The sequence below is a fragment of the Psammomys obesus genome, unplaced genomic scaffold (genome assembly GCF_907164565.1).
Source record: "Psammomys obesus unplaced genomic scaffold, mPsaObe1.curated_primary_1811, whole genome shotgun sequence".
In the NCBI taxonomy this organism is placed as follows: domain Eukaryota; kingdom Metazoa; phylum Chordata; class Mammalia; order Rodentia; family Muridae; genus Psammomys; species Psammomys obesus.
In genome coordinates this window covers 19,954,871-19,972,366 of record NW_026585894.1, presented here as the reverse complement: position 1 = coordinate 19,972,366, position 17,496 = coordinate 19,954,871, and the positions used below count along the sequence as shown (strand labels likewise).

Here is a 17,496-nt window from a genome sequence, read left to right as displayed (position 1 = left end):
GTGTGTGTGTGTGTGTGTGTGTGTGTGTGTGTGTGTGTGTGTGTGTGCGCGCGCGAGCGAGCGAGCGAGTGTGTTGGCCAAGTCGTCCCTGCGCGGCGGCGGCGCGGCTCGGGCTCTCCGCCCGGCGGCTCGCGTGGTGCCCCTCCGCCACAGCCGCCTGCCTCGCTCCCTCTCTCGATCGTGGTCTGGGTTCCGGAGCGTCGCCCTCTCGGCCGGAGAGCTCGGCCGCCGCTGAGCCCGGAGCGCGGCTCAGCCTCACCTTGCCGCTGGGAGCCCGGGCTCCGTCTGCCGCCGCACGCCGCGATCCCAACGCGTCCCCCCTCCCAGGTTCCCTCCTCTTCCTCCTCCCCCTCCCTCCGCCCGCCCTTCCTCCCTCCCTCCCTCCCTCCCAACAGCCGCCTCCCCTCCCCCCCTCAGGCGCAGCGCTAGGGCGACAGCCGCCCGCCCGCCCGCCGCCGCCGCCTCCAGCTCTTGCAAGTTTGAGCTCCCCAGTCTCTGCGCACCCTCCGCTGCGGCGCCTCCGCGGTGGTTGTTTCGGGAGGGGGTGATTCCCCAGGAAAGGTTCGCCTGACTTTCCCGGGCCGTCACCGAACCCCAGCCGGGTGCACTGGGGTCTCACCACATCTGAACCCCCCCGAACCTCCTGGGTAGCGGGTCGTGTCGTCGTGCCCCCCCCCACCCCCACTCCACTGCCCTCGGTCCCCTCCGTCCCAGCTCCGGCGGAGTTGGCTATTCACGCCCTGCCCGGGACTCACGTCCTAGGGGAGTGGAAACACAGACTCGGGCGGCGGCGGCGGCGGCGGCGGCGGCGGCTAGGTCGGCCAACAAATCCCCAGCCCGAGGGTTGGGGGGCGGCGGGGGCGGCTTTCCCGGCCGCGCGCCGAGACTCCCCTTGCTACCCAGAAGGCCAGTGGAGGACCGCAATTACCATAAAGCGCCTCGCACTCCTCTCAGCCAAAGCTGTCAAACCCCAGCGGCAGGCGCCACTGTCGTCTCTTGCCACCAGCGCAGCGCTCTCCCTGCCTAGTGTTCCCTCGGAGACCTAGCCCAGCAGGGCCTGAGTGCGCGTGGGCGCCCCCCCCCCCCCCCCCCCCCCCCCCCCCCCCCCGGGAAACCGGGCCCCCCCCCCCCCTTCAGGAGCGAAGAGCTTCGTGGAAACGCCACCCTGGGCAACAGTGGCCGATCTGCGCCCTGGCTCCCCGGACTTTTCAGTTGTGAAGGGTTTGTGTGAAGGTGGGAGGGTGCTCCTGGGAGGCACAAGGGGGTCAGGCGGACCTTGAAGGGAACCGGGATGCGCCTGAGTTTCTCCCACTCCTTGAGTATGTCACCTTCCGGACCTCCGGTGCCTGGAGGATCCGCCCTCATCTCTCACCTCGGCCTCGTGAGAGTATCTCCCGCGTTTTATTTCACTTGGCCGGGAACAACTTTTGGCTTCACGGTTCAGCCCATAAATTTCCTCTCGGTAACGTCGTGCAGATCCCAGGCTCGGCGGCAGTGTACAGCCTGCGTCCGCGGCAGTTCAATTCAATTGACACATATTGAGCTTCTCCTCCGCGCCCGGAGCAGCTCTGGGCACCAGGAGGGGGGAAGGGCAGGCAAGCGAAAGGGAGAAGCCAGGAAGCAAGGTTCTGGCCTTCCCCAAGCGCAGAGCCTCAATGCGACCCCAGCTCCACTTCGCAAAGCTGGTTGGAAGGGAAGTCAGGGCACCCAGGCCGGGAGCTCTGACACCATGGCTAAAAGTGACCCCATTCGGTGATTCTTTGGTGTCTTTTGATTCTTGGAACGGGGTGCTTACCTACGAACAGGATGGTGCAGACTTGATGAGAACCGAAGTCCGAATTGGAAGTGACTAGTAAACCCACATGGAAAGTTTTTTAAAAAGCCTGGAGTGTCAACATGCCAAAAATAATAATCATCATCATCATCATCATCATCATCATCATCATCATCAAAAGCATCAAATTAATTACTAAGTCAAGGTCAAGGCCAAAATCATCTCTAGGTAGAAGATAGTTTCCCTTTTAAAATGACACCCACTACTGACTGTGGGACTGATATTGGGTGCAATTTTTATTCATTTGTTTTAGTTCTCAGCACATAGTTATAAAAACAGCCCTTCTCAAAGCAGAAGTGAAACATCTCTACCGTTTGAAACCCGAAACTTTGAGAAGAATTAAATCTTCATGCTCCAGAGCTGCTAGTAACAACTGATGCAAAAGACAGGCAGGCCAGCGAGTTGTGCCTAGCCATGCTGGGTCGCTAATGCTTCCAGGACCAGCGCCTGCAGTATAGAATGCCATGCCTTTTCTGACTGGTCTTTCTGGGGGGTGTCTCTGAAAGCTAACCTACACATTTTTTTAATCTCTGGTAACAAGCAGAAAGACACCTGGACTATTATGCTGTAAAGCTATTTTTTATAAAGACGTTTTAGGGCTAGACATTAAAAGTTATTAGACACAGCTGGGAGAAAGGCTGCTGGTTGTGTGTTGTAGCAACATTTCTTTTTGAAGCGCCTCCTTTTATTCAAAACAAGTCTAAAATAACCAGGAAAGCTGGAGTTGGGTATTTGTGGGGGAAACTCTGAATAAGGTTCCAGGCAAAAAGGCGGCTGTGCGCGGCTGTGGGTTGTGGGCTGGGTGGGAGGGCTGCCCTGGACGAACAGCAGAGCTGTGCCAGGCTCATCTAGCTGTTAGGCCGCACCACATCCCTGGCCAGATGCCCAGCCACCTTCTCTCTCGCTCTTCTCACCTCTGAATTCTCACAGGAACAGGCTTTTCCCAGAGTCCAAGTCACATTAACTGCCGTGAACTTTTGGAAAATCCAGGAACCAAGCACAGAGCCTGAGGCTTCTCAGAATCCTAGGGCCTCTCAGGACTGCTGACAAAGGGGTCTGTTTGTCTAACATTAAGTCCTAGAGCTAAAATGAATTGGGGGTGGGGGTGCTGGAAGGGCCAAGGGGCTGACTGCTGGAGAAATTTGATGCTGAAAACCAACAGGCCAGTAAATTTGCCTTTGATGTAATTTGTGGCAGTCACCCCCTCTCCTTTAAGGCAGTCTCTGGACTCCATGCTGTCCTCCAATGGGCTGGTAGGATTAAAGGCTTTCTCTTCCATCTCCTAGGACGCATTTCCCAATTCCATGGGATTTTTAAAATATCTTATTAAAGGAGCCCTAACAGTTGGACCTGAGTGCCTCTGTGTGTGTGTGTGTGTGTGTGTGTGTGTGTGTGTACAAGTGTGTATGAGTGTGTGGGGGGGCAAGTGTTTCTCAGTCACTGAAAATTAAAATGTGAGATTTTCCCCAGGTTCCCTAAGTGGAGAAGGATCACACCTATTGGCCTGGTTAGTCAAAATTGTTGCCTGGGAAGGCAGAGTTGTTGAAAGGCAGTTCCATCTTGTATCCTCACTCATCAGGGTCACTACTGGATCTGGGGGTGCCTGGGATCTGCCTCAGATGCCTTCCTCCATGGCCCCGTGGAGCTAATCCTGGTGTCAGGCCGATATATACCCTACACTAGGAAAAGGGAGGATTTCAATGAAAGCAGAAGAGTAGATGGAGTGGACAGGCAAGTGAGCATAATGGAGAGGAGGCCTCCTAGGCAGCTGAAAAATAAATCAGCACAGAAACAAGAAGTATTCCGAGGTGGAGCTACGAAGGCTGCCCCTCCCCCGCCAGCCTCATCTCCCTTGAAAAGGTCTTGTGATTATAACATATGGCTGGACTTCACATTCCCAGGCTTTCTCCTGCTGCAGATTCTAAGCAGGCTCTGCAACTGGGCAAGCAAATTGGAGCTTCTGGGAGCAAACTTGAAACCTTGTCAGATTCTGCTGATTGAAAGACCTGCCAGGCATCTACCAATCTGAACACCCCCTAGGCCTGGGGTAAGGCCTCAAATCCTGTGTGGGAGGCCCTACCTTAGGGGAAATGGGGGTTCCCAACTGTATGTGTGGTGGGGGTTTATTTATGACAGGTAATATGTAGAATGGAAATTCTAGTTCTCCAGGCTTCCTAGAGACTTCCTCGGCTGGTGTTTTCTGGCCTATGTCACTAGATACTGATGTTACTAGAATACTCCACACTTGAATAGCAAAGATACAGTTTTACTTTATGTAACATGAGGTATCCTGTTAATATTAACTGTCTTTTAAAAACACATAAGTATCCACACTTAAGGTCAGTCTTCCAGTCATTTGGTAAATGAACTCCAGGCTTACCCAATAGCACTTTTTAAAAAATTCCATGGGCTGAGAGGTGGGGTGGGGAGGGGGAAACCAGCCTAGCTCAGCCTCATGTCTTCCTTTCAAAACTCAAATGAAGTAACAATTGAAGGCCTATCCATGACCCTAACGATTTGACTAATTGTAACATTTCTAAAGATCGCTGAGCCCCCCCTTTCCCCCCCCCCCGCAGAAAACTGTTGGATTTGGGGTTGGACTGGTTAAAGATAATTGCCTTTGGAGAGTTATTGGCTGTTTGGAAGTGGAAGGCCCAAAGAACAGAACCAACGTGGCTTGGTTCAAGGAAACAACTTCGGGAAATTCCTGCTCTAGGCTGCATTTGTCAGGCCCTGAACTCTGGGATCTCAAAGTCAATACTGCTGTTGTCAAAGGCTGGCTGGGTGTTGACCAGATGGCATAAGCACAGGGGCCTCTGGGAAGGGCCTGGCCCCTGCCACTGAAGCCTGGTGCTCCCAGGGATCATCCCTAACACTAAATCCAGGCCAGGGTTCTTGTTTAGCTAGGCCCTCTGGCACACATTTTATCCTGCTGTGGGGCGGGAGTTAAGTGGGAACCTAAGAGAAAGGGGGTAGAGAGTTGCCAAATATGTGTCTTTATACCTGGCACACTTGCCTCCACCAGCAAGCATTTGCAATTTTGCTTCTCATTTCTGCTACCTCAGTGCCACCTTGGAATTGGTGTGGTTCAAAAGATTCCATCAGCAGCCACCTACCTACATTAAGGAGGGACTAAGGGCCAACAGTTGGAAAAACAGAACTGGTGTAACTGACCCTAAGCAACTGAGTGCACAATACATAGACGCACAGGTGGGCCCAGAAATGGTTGGTGTGGGGTGGTCACCCGAGATCAATTGTGGCTAGGAGCACATCCTGGGCTCACATAAGGCTGGGAATCCCAAACGGTTTAAGTTAATCGTTGGCACATTTTGCCCGATTTTCATTCTGCCTCCAGGCCCAAAGCAGCTGGGCTATCGCTCCATAAACCCAGCATCTCCAACCCCTGCCCTTTTGCAAGTCTCCAGCCGCCAGGTCCGGCTTGCCAGGATTCAGAGCGGTTTGTGTGTGGGGGGCTGACAGAACCTAGTGTGGGGCGGCAGTGGGAGGAGGCTAATGCATAATGCAGAGTGCCTGGAAGCCTGGCCATTAGGGGCCTGTCGGTGACACAGACAAATGACCAAGAGGGAGGAGATCCAGCTCACTCTGGAGTTTAAATATGCCAGCGTGGAGGGGAAACGAACGCCATGATTTAAAAGTGTGTGTTTGCAGACCCCCGCATATATTTTAATGATTTCCAGCAGGCTGCGTGTCCTAACCTTGCACCCCACCCCTCGACAGAGGAGATGTGTAGAAGAGAGAGTATGAAGGTATCGGTCTAAACCAGAGACCCACTTACAAGAATTTGAAGGAAGGGGGGGTGGAGGGGATGAAGGAGAGAGGTTAGTAAACAGGGTGCTGACAAAAAGAGGCCTCGGGAAGCCGCCAGAGCCATTCTGGTTTTGTTTAATTCGTCTTTTAAAAAATAAAATTAATTCTGGTCGTGGTGCCTTCCAGCTGGGACTGGACCCTCCGCAGTGTACAAGGGACTAGGGGAAAGAATAAACTGCCGCCCTTCTTTTCCTCCTGGAGCCCACATTTTCGAATCTTCCTGTTCTACTGACAATCCAGAGACCTCCTTCCTGCCCGTTTTAACACACCAGTGTTTTTTAGCAATTAAGGCGAGGAGGGGGTGGGGATAAAGATAAGCCAATTTTTTTTTTTCCGCCGTGCAAGTGTGAAAGATAAGATAAGGCTAAGCTGGGGCAAAGCGGCTGCTTACAACCTCCCCTCAGCGATTTTGATCGGTCACTTATCTCGAAAAAATGCTCCTTTCGAAAACTGCATCAAAAAAAGAAAAAAAGCTGAAGGAAAGCGGGTTTCATTTGGAAGTGACATTTAAAACCTCCCTCCCGTCCACTAGCAAGCTCTCTCCAATGGCGAGGCTCCCCAGGAAAAGTCGCACCTTTCCTGCAGGGTTTCAGGCTTGCTCACGGGGGACAGGATTTCTAGTGTAATTAAGCTGAATAAAACCAGGGATGCGTGATGGGGCTGTATTCTGCATCGGACACAAGCTTTTAAAAAACTCTGCTGATTTTCACCAGGCCCTGTAATGGGAGGGAATGGCATCATGCAGCCCAGACCCTGAGAGCTGCCAGCTAAACTGGACTGTCCCGGAGTTTTAGCAATCGTTTCCTCCTCACAGGGCTCTCACTGAGGGATTTCCGGAAGACTTTATATTTGTTGAAGGTTTTGGTATCTAAGTCCACGCCCTCAAGGTGGCCTGCCAAATATACGCCCCCCCCCCCCGCCCCTAGCCAAGCTGCTTGGCCCCTAACACCCGCAAGCATCAGAGAAGGCCGGACCCTCAGGCCAGGCTGAGCTTTTGGCCCACTAACAACAGCTCAGAGCTCCGAGGCATCCGCTCAGGTCGGCACCCTGAGAAGCCAGGCGCCCCGAGTCTGCCAGACCGGGGTCAGGCTACAGGACCCGAAGCCCAGGGCCAGCCGCAGCCGGATTGTCCCCAGGGAGCCGAAACCACCGGCCGGGGAAACCCCTCCTTCTCGCCCTCCCTCCCGCCCCCCCCCTCCGCCCGCAGAGCCGGGTCTCGGCGTCAGAGCAGAGCGAGCAGGCATCTGCTGACAGTCGGGCCTCTCAGGAGGCCCACACGCGTCCCATTAGTCAGCTCGAGTTCCCCTCGGGCGAGCCCTCTGGAGCGGCCTTAAGGGCTGGTTCGGGCCAGGGTGGGGGTGTGGGGCCGCCGCGAGGTCCGCCAGACCCAGGCAGGGCTCGGTTCCGCGTTCCTGAACCCGGAGGGGGAAGCCGAGCCGGCGAGTCCGGTCGCTCCCCCGGCGGGCCGCCGCCGCCGAGGGGCGCTTCACGTGCCCGCCATAGCGGCGGCGGCGAGGAGGGGCCGGGAGGCGCGCGGCCGGTGCCGCAGGGTCCCGGGGCCTCGCCCTCTCCCGTGGGGAGCGGAACTGGGGGGGACCACCCCGGAGCCCCCATCTCTCCTCGCGGGGCGAGGGCGACGTCACCAGACGCTCCGATGCTCCCGAGGGCGCCGCTCCAAAGAGCTGCGCGGCGGCGGCGGCCGGGGGAGAGTGCTCCTCGCGGCCGCGACGGGAACTTCCCGACCGCCCCGCCGCCGCAGTCCGGGGGACCGGAAGCCCTCCCGCCACCCCCACCCCCACCCCCCAGGACGGGGCCGGCCGCCCGGCATCTCAAATCACTCCCCGCTCCGGGAGACGGTCCGCGCCCGGGAAGGGCACCCTTCCCCCCTCCCCCGTTTTCAGCACGAAGGACCCCCCCCCCCCCCCTCGGGTCCGGGAGCTGTCCCTCAATTACGGCCCTTAACACGCCTTTGCCTTCCCTCCTGGCTCGGCCCCGCAGCTGGGACAGGAGGGGCGCGGAGGCCCCACTTCGGCCTGGCAGGAACACCTGCTCCCAGGCCCTGCAGCTGGGCGCGAGGTGCCTGGAGAAGCTGCCTACTGTTGTGTGCGGAGAACGCGGCAGAAAATGGGGCTCCAAAGCGGTGGAGTCTCATCCTCCCCCGTTTTCTACCCATCCTAGGCGGTCCAGCCCAAAGCCTTTCTGGCTTGCGTGGGGGCACTGGGTCTCTCTGAGGGGGTCTTGGGGCACCAACACCTGAAATCCAGCTTCTTGGCCTTAAGAGGTCGTTCGCAAGTCACACGGGGCAAACACCAGTTGTGGGAACCTTCCCCGGCGCCCACTCCCGCTCTGCGACCCAGACACACTCATCTGCCCCACGCATTCTCGCCTCGTGCCGCAGACGGCGGGAGGTCAGGACGCTCCTAGCCTCAACCCCCTTTTCCCCGAGGGACAGTGAGTCTGTCTACGGACCTCCAGCTTGGCCACTGAGCGTGGGGGAGGGCCAACGGGTCCTCCCCATCTTCTCGAAGCCCGAGTCGGTCTGCGGAGCTAACCTGCTTGGCTGTCCCGGCCTCACCCCGCCCCCGGCCGGCCCTCCCCGACTCCCCTGGCCCAGGGCCCGGCCAGGGAAGGCGTTGTTTTGCCAGCGGGAGCCGAGCGAGTGCGCAGAGAAAAGCCACCCTGCTCTAATGAGAGTGCACACAGCGCTGCAGCGTGGAGGAGGATTACCCGGCGGGCGGGGGAGGGGAGCGCGGGCCGGGGCCGCGGGCGGCGTGTGCGGCGGCCCCGCGGGCCCGGAGTCCCCGCCTGTCTGGCTGCTAATCGCACGCTTTCTGCCGTAACGAAGGCAGGCGGGAGCTGGCGGCCGAGCCCTGCGCCGGAGACTCGGCGGGTGACACGGAAACATGGCGCAGCTCCCCTCCCCCCGCCGCCCTCCCCGCGCTCCCGCCTCCCGCCTCGCACTTCCTCCCGCCCGCGCGGCTTTTGCAGTTCTAATGCTCTGCTTTCGGCCTGGCACCATTACGCTAGCAGCCGCTTCTCTGCGGCCTCGCGCGTCTCTTTCCCCCTTTGTTTTCAGGGTCTATAGAAAAGGTTTGCTTTTGTCCTGAGCTCTCTCGTTAAACCAAACTTGTGGTGGCAACGGAAGGCAGTGCGGGCGGGGAGGGGCCAGGGGATTTTGGCAGCAACAGACCAGAGCGTGGTGGAAACTTCTCTCGCTGGGTTCTCCGCCACGGCCTTCCTACCCCCACCTCCACTCACAGACCAGCCGCCCCGCCGACGCTTCTCTCCTGAGAGGCCCCAGCGCTCCAGAAAGGAGACCTGGGACACAGGGGCTGTGACCAAGGGCTTTCTTAGAGACCACGGTTCGTGCCTGTGACCCCAGACTTTTGGCACTCAATGACCTTGCTGCCTTTTACTTAACTTGGCTTTCATTTGGTCATTGGGGCCCTGTATCTCAGTCAGTGGATAAACAAGAGGATCGAAGTGTTTAGAGTGTGGTTCGTATTTTTTTTAAAGGCTCGCTGGAATCTTACCCTTTGCCGCAGGCCTCCTTTATAGGGTCTAGGCCGAGCAGAGGGAAGTATGGACTCAAAGGACAAACGATAGAAAACCTAGCCCCGGTGGCAGGCCACCTCACCCACACTCACTTAGCCATGCCCTTGGGAGGACCCTGCAAAAAGGGAGAGCCTGAGTCTAGCTCTCCCTGAGTTCAGGAGATGCCGAACCTTCCTCTCTCCAGGCGAGAAACTGGACAACCCCCCCTCCCCGCAGGGCGCACTCCCCGGACCCACGCGTATGCTGTGGCTTTCTGCACTGGAGCTGCTCAGGCGGCAATTTTTTAAGCCTGCAATTAAGCTAGGCGTCTCCGTGTCCTCTGCTAGTGTCGATCCTGTCAGTCGCACATGGCCTTGGTGCTCCGGTCCGAGGCCCCGCGATTAGTCACAGGCTCGCTCTGCTCCTTCCCTAATCCGCCTCTGCAGGCAGCCTAGGGACGCGGCCGACTAGGCGGCGCTGGCAGGGAGCCACCACACGCGGGGCGGGCCTCCCGGTTAGTGCCAGCCCCACTGCACCCGAGCCAGCGCGGGCCCCGAGGTGCGGGATTGACGCCCCCCCCCCGCCGCCCCCTGGTGGGGCGCCGGCGTCCCTCCTCCTCCCGCCCCTTTCCTGGGCCTGCGAGATCTATTTGTGTGGTGTCATTTGCATAAAAATAGGACAAGTGTTTCAGTGCGTTCGAACGCGGGAGGCGAAATCCTTATTGATGTGTCTGTGTGGAGCCTCCGGTTGTCGGAGCAGTTTGATTTAGGGTGTTTGTGTTGCCTTCTACGAGAAATCCTGTGCAACGCTGACGGCGGCAGGGACCCACTGGAGCATCCCCACTCTGCGCAGCCGGCAGTAGTGCGGCGCTCGGGCCCCAGTACACCAAGTCTGCAACGGGCGGCCTATTATGACTCATAAAACCGGACGGCCTAATCACCAGCTGCCAATCCATTTACATGTGGCACTTCCCAATGCACCCTTAGCCCGGTTTTCCCCCCCACCCCCAGGCGACCCTACTCTGTAGGCCTCTGCGCCTCTCTCCAGCAACTGCTCAGCTTGGGCAAATAGCTTGGGAGGGCGCCGGCCTCTTGGAGCCAGTAAATCAATCATTAACTCCCTAGCGGAGACCAGGCGGGGGGGGGGGCAGAGCCCAGTGCTGGGGGACAGGAGCAAGACGGTCCCCCGCCCCCAGTACCCCGGGTGAGAGGCATCCCCGAGCCAGCGAACGGGGTGCTTGAAGGCACTTCATCGAGTCTTCCCTGTCTCCCCTAGAAGCCTCATCCCGCCGGGCCTTTGAAGCTGCACTGCCTGCGGTCCCTAGAAGACTGTGCCGCACTGGGGCAAGTTCCTGGGATCCAGCAGGGCTCCACATTAACTCTGGCTTCCTCAAAACTAGCCAATCGGGTGGACCCGTCTCCAGAGGCAGGCTCCCCTTGGAGCCCTCAGTGAATCTGGCACGCAGAGGGTTAATGAGCCTCAGTTCGCCCTGGCTCCTCAGCTTCACGGAGGAAATGCTGATCAAAGTGCCTAGGGGAAGGAAATACACGCACACTCGGAGCCCGGGTCAAAGGAGACACTGGAGACTGCTCCCAAGCCGCCCGCCTCGAGCCGCTTTCCACACTCCAGGCAAGGCACGATTCACTCGGCGGAGCTCTGTTTGCTGGGGCTGGGGAAGGAGGAGGGACAAGGGGGCGGGAGGCGAGCCCGGGCTGCGCGCCAAGAGGCCCGGAGCCACAGATTAGTCACTGCTCTGCTCGGAGCTCACGGGTGCGCGGGGGAAACGGGAGGGCAGGCGGCGGCCCAGCTCAGCCCGGCTCCCGGGACCTCGGCGCCGCTGCCCCCGCCCCCAACCCCCGCGCGCGCCTGGCGAGACTTTCCCGGACTCTCTCAGCGGAGATCCACTTGTCAGTTCAAGGGCAGGACAGAAACTGCAAGCTGAGTCTTGCGAACAGGAAATTTCTCATTGACAAGGTGCTACCCCCTCCCCCCACCCCGGCTTGCCTGGCGTGCAACAAGGCTTTAAAACAAAACCAAACCCCGGTGGGAGCAGCCCACAGCCGGCTTGCCCACCGGCCTCGATCCCCTCGGCGACTCCCACCCCACCCCTCCCCCAGCTCCCAAGCCTCTAGGCCAGCACACTGGCTCCAGGGATGGGCTTGGGCTCGGCTGGGGGCTCTCCGGAAGGTGCAGTCATCTCTGCAGGACAGGGGCAAAGGACCCTGGGCCCCGGAAGCTCTGTGCCTTTTTCGGGGACTGAACCCGACTGATGAGCTTAGCGCAGCGCTGGGTGACCGCCGGGTCATCGCTCTCTACGGGGAGGAGGACCGGGGAGGCCGCAGCGAACGCCGCTGCGGGAACCTGGGAGGGCTGCGAGCTCGGCCTGGCAAAGTTCCTGTGGAAACTCCATGTTTTGAAACTCCAGCGGCGTTGCGGAAGGAGGGGGAGAGGGGAAAGCGCCGGCCGGGGGAGCCTGGCTCGAGGCTCTCCCCAGGCCCACTGCATGTCTGGAGGGCCAGGAGGGCCGAGCCCCAGGAGCAAAATCTTTGTGTGTTTCCCTTTTACTCCGCTCTCTTAAGGGAAATTCATTAACCCGTTTTATTTACTGAGACGAAGGCTGCCTTTTTTAGGGGGCGTGATATTGAGGGTAATTTCGTATTTGACACGCGTAAATACTTAGTACTCTCAGGTAAGGTCAAATTGTTTATCATCTTAATTTATATTTCAATAGGCCTACAATTTAGAGTCGAGAAATGCCTCCTTATGAATCATTATGGTCTATTAGAGGAACTAATGTCTAAACAGCACTATTTGGTGGGGAATCACTTATGTTGACATTTAAATGGCTCTTCAATAGTTAAAAAAAAAAAGAGGCATTCGAGTGCCTTTGATTAAATATACAATTTACAAGAACATCAGCAAAACCATCAGGACAATAAATTCTAAGGATTTTTAACTTTCTTTTTTTAAAAAATTTCCAAAGCCTTCCAGGATATATATGTAATTTCCTATGGGGAAAAAAAATACAGAAATTTCAGCCACACACCACCCCCACCCCCACCCTCCGCAACATACAAGCTAGTCTTATCAAGGTCCCCAGATCCTGTTTCCTAGTGACAGACTTAACTGCCTCTTAGCACTATAGCAGGTAACTTGTAAAAAAAAAAAAAAAAAAAAAAAGCAGCTTACCTGTCTTGCTGAAAGCCAACTACCCATCCTAGTATCACAGCACCGCAGAACAGCGTCCTGTTGCTAACGTCTCAGAATCGCCAATGCCCTCCTAGCTCGAATTCTAAGAAGTCTTCACTATGACGCTGTTGTGTTCCTTTACTCTGAGCATCATCTCCTGTGATGCAACGGCTCTTTAGGGAACTCCAATTTGCTTCTATGTGTCTGTTTTCCAAGACATCTGCACCTCTTAAGATCCCTACATCCAAGTAACATTTCTATTTCTTTATTTTTGTTTCTCTGAGATAGAGTCTCTCTACATAGTTCTGGCTGTCCTGGAACTCAGCCTCAGAGGTCCACCTGTCTCTCCCTCACCAGTGCAGGGATTAAAGGCCAGTGTCAACCACACCAGGCTCATTCATTTCTTTACTCTTTCTTACTGGTTTCAAAGTTTTCTTTTGTTATTGGGGTGTGTGTGTGTTTAAGGTACTGGTTAAATCTAGCTCTGTTTGTAAAAACATAGGATTAGAAACAATGTAATTGTCCAGTAACAATTTGGGTAACACCTTCAAGAAATCTGCTGTTTACAGAGGGGAAAGACTTCCTTCAGGGTCTGTGATTAAGGGAAGAAACAGGCACAGGATTGTGTGTATACAGTCATGTTGCGCTTTTGTTGTTTTGTTTTGTTTTGTTTTGTTTTGTTTTGTTTTGTTTGAAGCATGCTGGTGAGCTTCCCCCATATCCGGTGCTTCCCCTGTGGGTGGGTTATAGATCTCCAACAGAGCCTATGGCCAAAATTTGTTTGCATAAACTGTTCTGCACTTTACCCAGGAAATTTCTTGCTACACCTTGAAGCTCGCAATATATGTGTGTCCTGGTTAGGTTACACAAGCTGACTTCAATTCCTGACTCAATCCTCCTGTATCAGCCTCCCAAACAATTGGATTTACAGGTACAGACAGCTAACAGATGACTTTCCATCAGCATAAGGAAATGGTGCCAAAGTTCATGGAACTTCACTGTATAATACATCATTTATCAAACCATTCTATCCATCATCTCTGGGCATTCTGCAGAGGGTATTGGGAACCAGTAACTTCCTTTATGTTGAGTTGGGAAGTATCTGTTTTGTTTTGTTTGATACAGTGTCTCTCAATAGTGCTGGCTGTCCTGCAACTCACTCAGTAGACCAGGCTGGCCTCAAACTCACAGAGATAAGCCTGCTTCTGTCTCCAGGGTTCTGGGATCAAAGGTATTGCACTACCACCCAGCTTTTTCAATCCTTGCCTTCCTCAACCTCCCAGAAGCACTTAGCATGCCTCTACATCTGCTCTCTTTTATTGGTTTCCCAAATGGTGGGATATACAGATGTCTCTATCCAGGCTGAGAACCACTCTCATTTTCCTTCTGGACTCTTCACTGTGCTCCTCCAGTGGCTTTGGGCTGGATACCACCCTCCTCCTTGACAAACTTCATCCAAGTTTATGGCTTTAAATACCTCACATGGCGATTTTTAATTTGTCCCCACCCCAGGTTCTAGGCCCCTGTATCACACTGCAAACCAGATATTTCACCTTGGCATCCATATCCCGCTTAGTAACCTTAGCTAACCTTTACACAGTGGTTTTTAGGTAAGCAAGCACACAATATAAATCTATGAATTCTTGCAATTACTCAGAAAGGTAGGGTCACAGAAGAAAAACTGAAGTAAAGGACTTCAGAACACTCATGGAAATTTGTGAAAATGGGATTCAAACCCAGGCAGCCCTCTGTCTGGAGTCCTATGTTCTTTGTCATCTATCACTACACACTACACAACCTATCAAAAATTCTCAAGAATAAGTCTCCTCCTTCACCTTCTACCTTGCTCTCCCCTGCAGCACCCTGGCAAAAATAATGACTCTACTTTTCAGTTCTACCTAGTTCTCAACCTTTCTCATTGACCACAGAACAAGCCACCACATTCTCTTACCTTAATTATACCATTTCTCATGTCCCTCCAATCTATTGTCCACATGGCAGCTAGACAGGCCTTTTTACAACACGTCACATCTGGGCTTTGGTGGTGAGCTCCTGTAATCCCAGTAATTAGGAGGTAGGATCATGAGTTCAAGGCCAGGGTGGGCTACATAGCAAAACCTTGCTTCAAACATTGAACCAACTAGGTGCTCGAGAGATGGCTCAGTGGCTAAAGGTGCCTGTAGCCAAGCCGAAGAACCTGAGTTCTATTCCCACAAGCATCATGGTAGAAAGAGAGAACTGACTTCCAAAAGTTTGTCCTCTGACCTCCACATTCAGGCTGTGCTGCACATTCGCTCAGGGAGACACATGCAAATAAATGAGTGTAATTTTTAAAATTAAAAACACATGACACATCACTACCTCATTAGTTTGCATCATACTTGCAACAAAATTCGAACTTCTTAGTCACATCTGTAACATCATCAGTAAATGGGAGATGAGGCAGGGAGATCTCTAGTTTCAGCTCTCTTTTGTTTATCCAGACTGGGTCTTCCCATCATGCCTATCATGGTACCTAGCACACAGTGATTTTATATATACTTTGATTAAAAATGAAGGAGTAAGCCGAGAGTAAGCTAATGCACCCCAGAAATCACAACACTTGAGAAGCAGAGCCAGGGATGTCAAAAGCTCAAGGCCAATGACTCTGTCTAACATGAGAGGTCAGTCAAGGCTGCCACCTTGTCTTAGAAACAAAGGGGGGGGGCGATTAGGAATGTCACTCAGTTGGCACAGAGGTGAATGCAGGAGGATCAGAAAATCAAGCTCCCTTTAATCCCAGCACTTAGGATGTAGAGGCAGGCAGATCTCTATGAGTACCAGGCCAGCCTGGTCTTCCGACTGAGTACAGGACAGCCAGGGCTTCACAAAGAAACCCTGTCTTGAGGAAAAAAATGAAATAAAGAAACAAAGAAATTAATAAATTCAAGGTTATTCTCAGAGCTGGAGGCCAGCCTGGGCTACATGAGACCTTGTCTTCAAAAACACAAAACAAAGACCCAGTGTGATAGGTGTACTTAGGAGACAGAGGCAGGCAGGTTTCTGTTCAACCAGGCCTTCAGAGTGAGTTCCAGACTAGCATAGTGAGACTCTTGTCTCAAAAATGAACGAATGACCTAGTTCCTGATGCGTTCTTATTCTGTTGCAAAGGAAGCATGTGCAAGAGAGCGAGACAGCTGGAAGGGTGGTGCAAATGTGCAGGGACTGGATCTGTGGTTCTGGTGAAGACTGAGGCAGAAGTAAGTAGGAAAGTGAAGTACAAGGCAAGAAGAGTTAATACCATCTGCAAAGACCCACGGGAGCATGAGCTGAATAGACAGAGCTTGTTCTTGGTCGGAGGAGCCAAGTGACTTACTTGCATGTACATGTTTCTGGAAGGCCCTAGGAGTCTTAGCCTTCCCAAGTGCAGTAGAATATCATCCCTTAGGAACCCTAAGCCAAGGACAGGACAAAACCAAATGCCCCCTTTAGTGTGCCTTTCCTATCCCTGACTACTCTATAGACAGGATCAGCTAACTGAGCTGTTACTTGGTGGTAAAAGGATGTAGGCTCTTTCTCCTCAAAACTCCCAGGAACCATAAATTGGGGGCTCTGGTCATAACCAGCACTGGGCAATTGAGTTTTTTCTCCCAATTCCATGCCTTTGACCTCCTAACAGGAACTGTGTCACCGTGCTATGCTTCATAGCAAGCAAATCTGTTTGAATAATTCGTACAGATGAAAATAGCTACTGTTTATTGAGGACCTTTGCTCCCTTCCAATTCTTTACTGGGTACATTTCCATGCAATCTTGTGTGTGCTCCCTAATAACCCTGTGTGTTAGCCACTACCATTCACTTCACAACTGATGAAACTAAAGCTCTTAGTATTGCCCCCCCCCAAAAAAAACCAAACATACATGGCTAATCAAGGAAAGTGTGGCCACAGGAATTCCCCTAATTTCACACCACTCTGGCACACTTTAGCAAAGAGTACATGGCTTATCAGCTATGCACCTACAATGTTCCACAAACGAAGTACTTCTGGAGCCAAATCCTCCAACTGCATATTTCTTGGGTCATCCTGGCCACTTGCCAACAACAGTAAATACCATCCAAGGAGTTTCTTTCTTTCTAGGATCAGCAGGTGTCAACCGACTCATCCTGTTCACCATGGGAACCTATGCAGTTATCATCTGTGGGATGATAACCTTTCTAAGGTAAGCCTTGGAAACATGTGGGGCCAGGAAACTCAAGGCAAGGAAAGACTCACTCCTCAGACAGAGCAAGCAAACCCTGGAATGGAGTTGGAAAAATCCCTCCGTGTCCTTAAGTGATACTAACCAGTGGCTCTGTGCTGGATGATGGTATTATGGCCCATCGTGCCCTTCCCTGCACAAGTTTCTCAGATTTTGTGCCTCCATGGAGCTCACGCTTGGGGGAAGCAACGATAAATAAAAGGAGTGGGACATGAATTACAATGTCATGACTGATCGAAACATCTTTGCCCCATTCTACATAATAGAGCTGAATTCACATCGCCTTTTCAAAAAAAAAAAAAAATGAGGGAATTTAGTTCTTCTGGTGGCAACACTAGGCTCTTTGTCAAGGAAAAGGGTGCTCCACAGCCTGGAAAGAGCTTGGAGGGGATCTGTTCTGTAAGGCTGGCTATATTAGTGTGTGATCTTGGGCAAGTTGTTTGTATCGGCAGAACACAATACCTGAGACTGAGCATTTTATAAAGTAAAGAGGTTCACTTGGCTCACAATTCTGGGGCTTGGAAGTTTCCAGCAGTATGACATTGGTGACCTGGTGGGGACGCCTGGCTGCATGACAACGTGGCAGGGAAGCAGAGAGGATAGCAGCTACATAGATAAGGGCACAAGTGGCTGTCTGATTGTGACTTTTGCATTGCAGCAACACGATTTCAGGAAAGCTAATCCAGTCCAGTGAGACTTCCATTAACCTCTCCAGAAGGCCTCTTAGGACCCAGTCACCTAATTACCTCTTACTAGACCTCACCCTCTAAAGTTTCCACCACCTCAACACTGCTGAATTGGAGATCAAGCTTCCAGCTTCTAAATCCTGTGTGTGTGTGTGTGTGTGTGTGTGTGTGTGTGTGTGTGTGTGTGT

General features: G+C 53.7%; 1 protein-coding gene across 1 annotated transcript in view; it reads right to left on the bottom strand.

Annotated features, from left to right (window-relative positions):
* Bcor (BCL6 corepressor) overlaps nucleotides 1-17,496 on the bottom strand; it is a 118,018-nt gene that overhangs the window by 47,120 nt on the left and 53,402 nt on the right. The gene's annotated exons all lie outside the window — the stretch shown is intronic.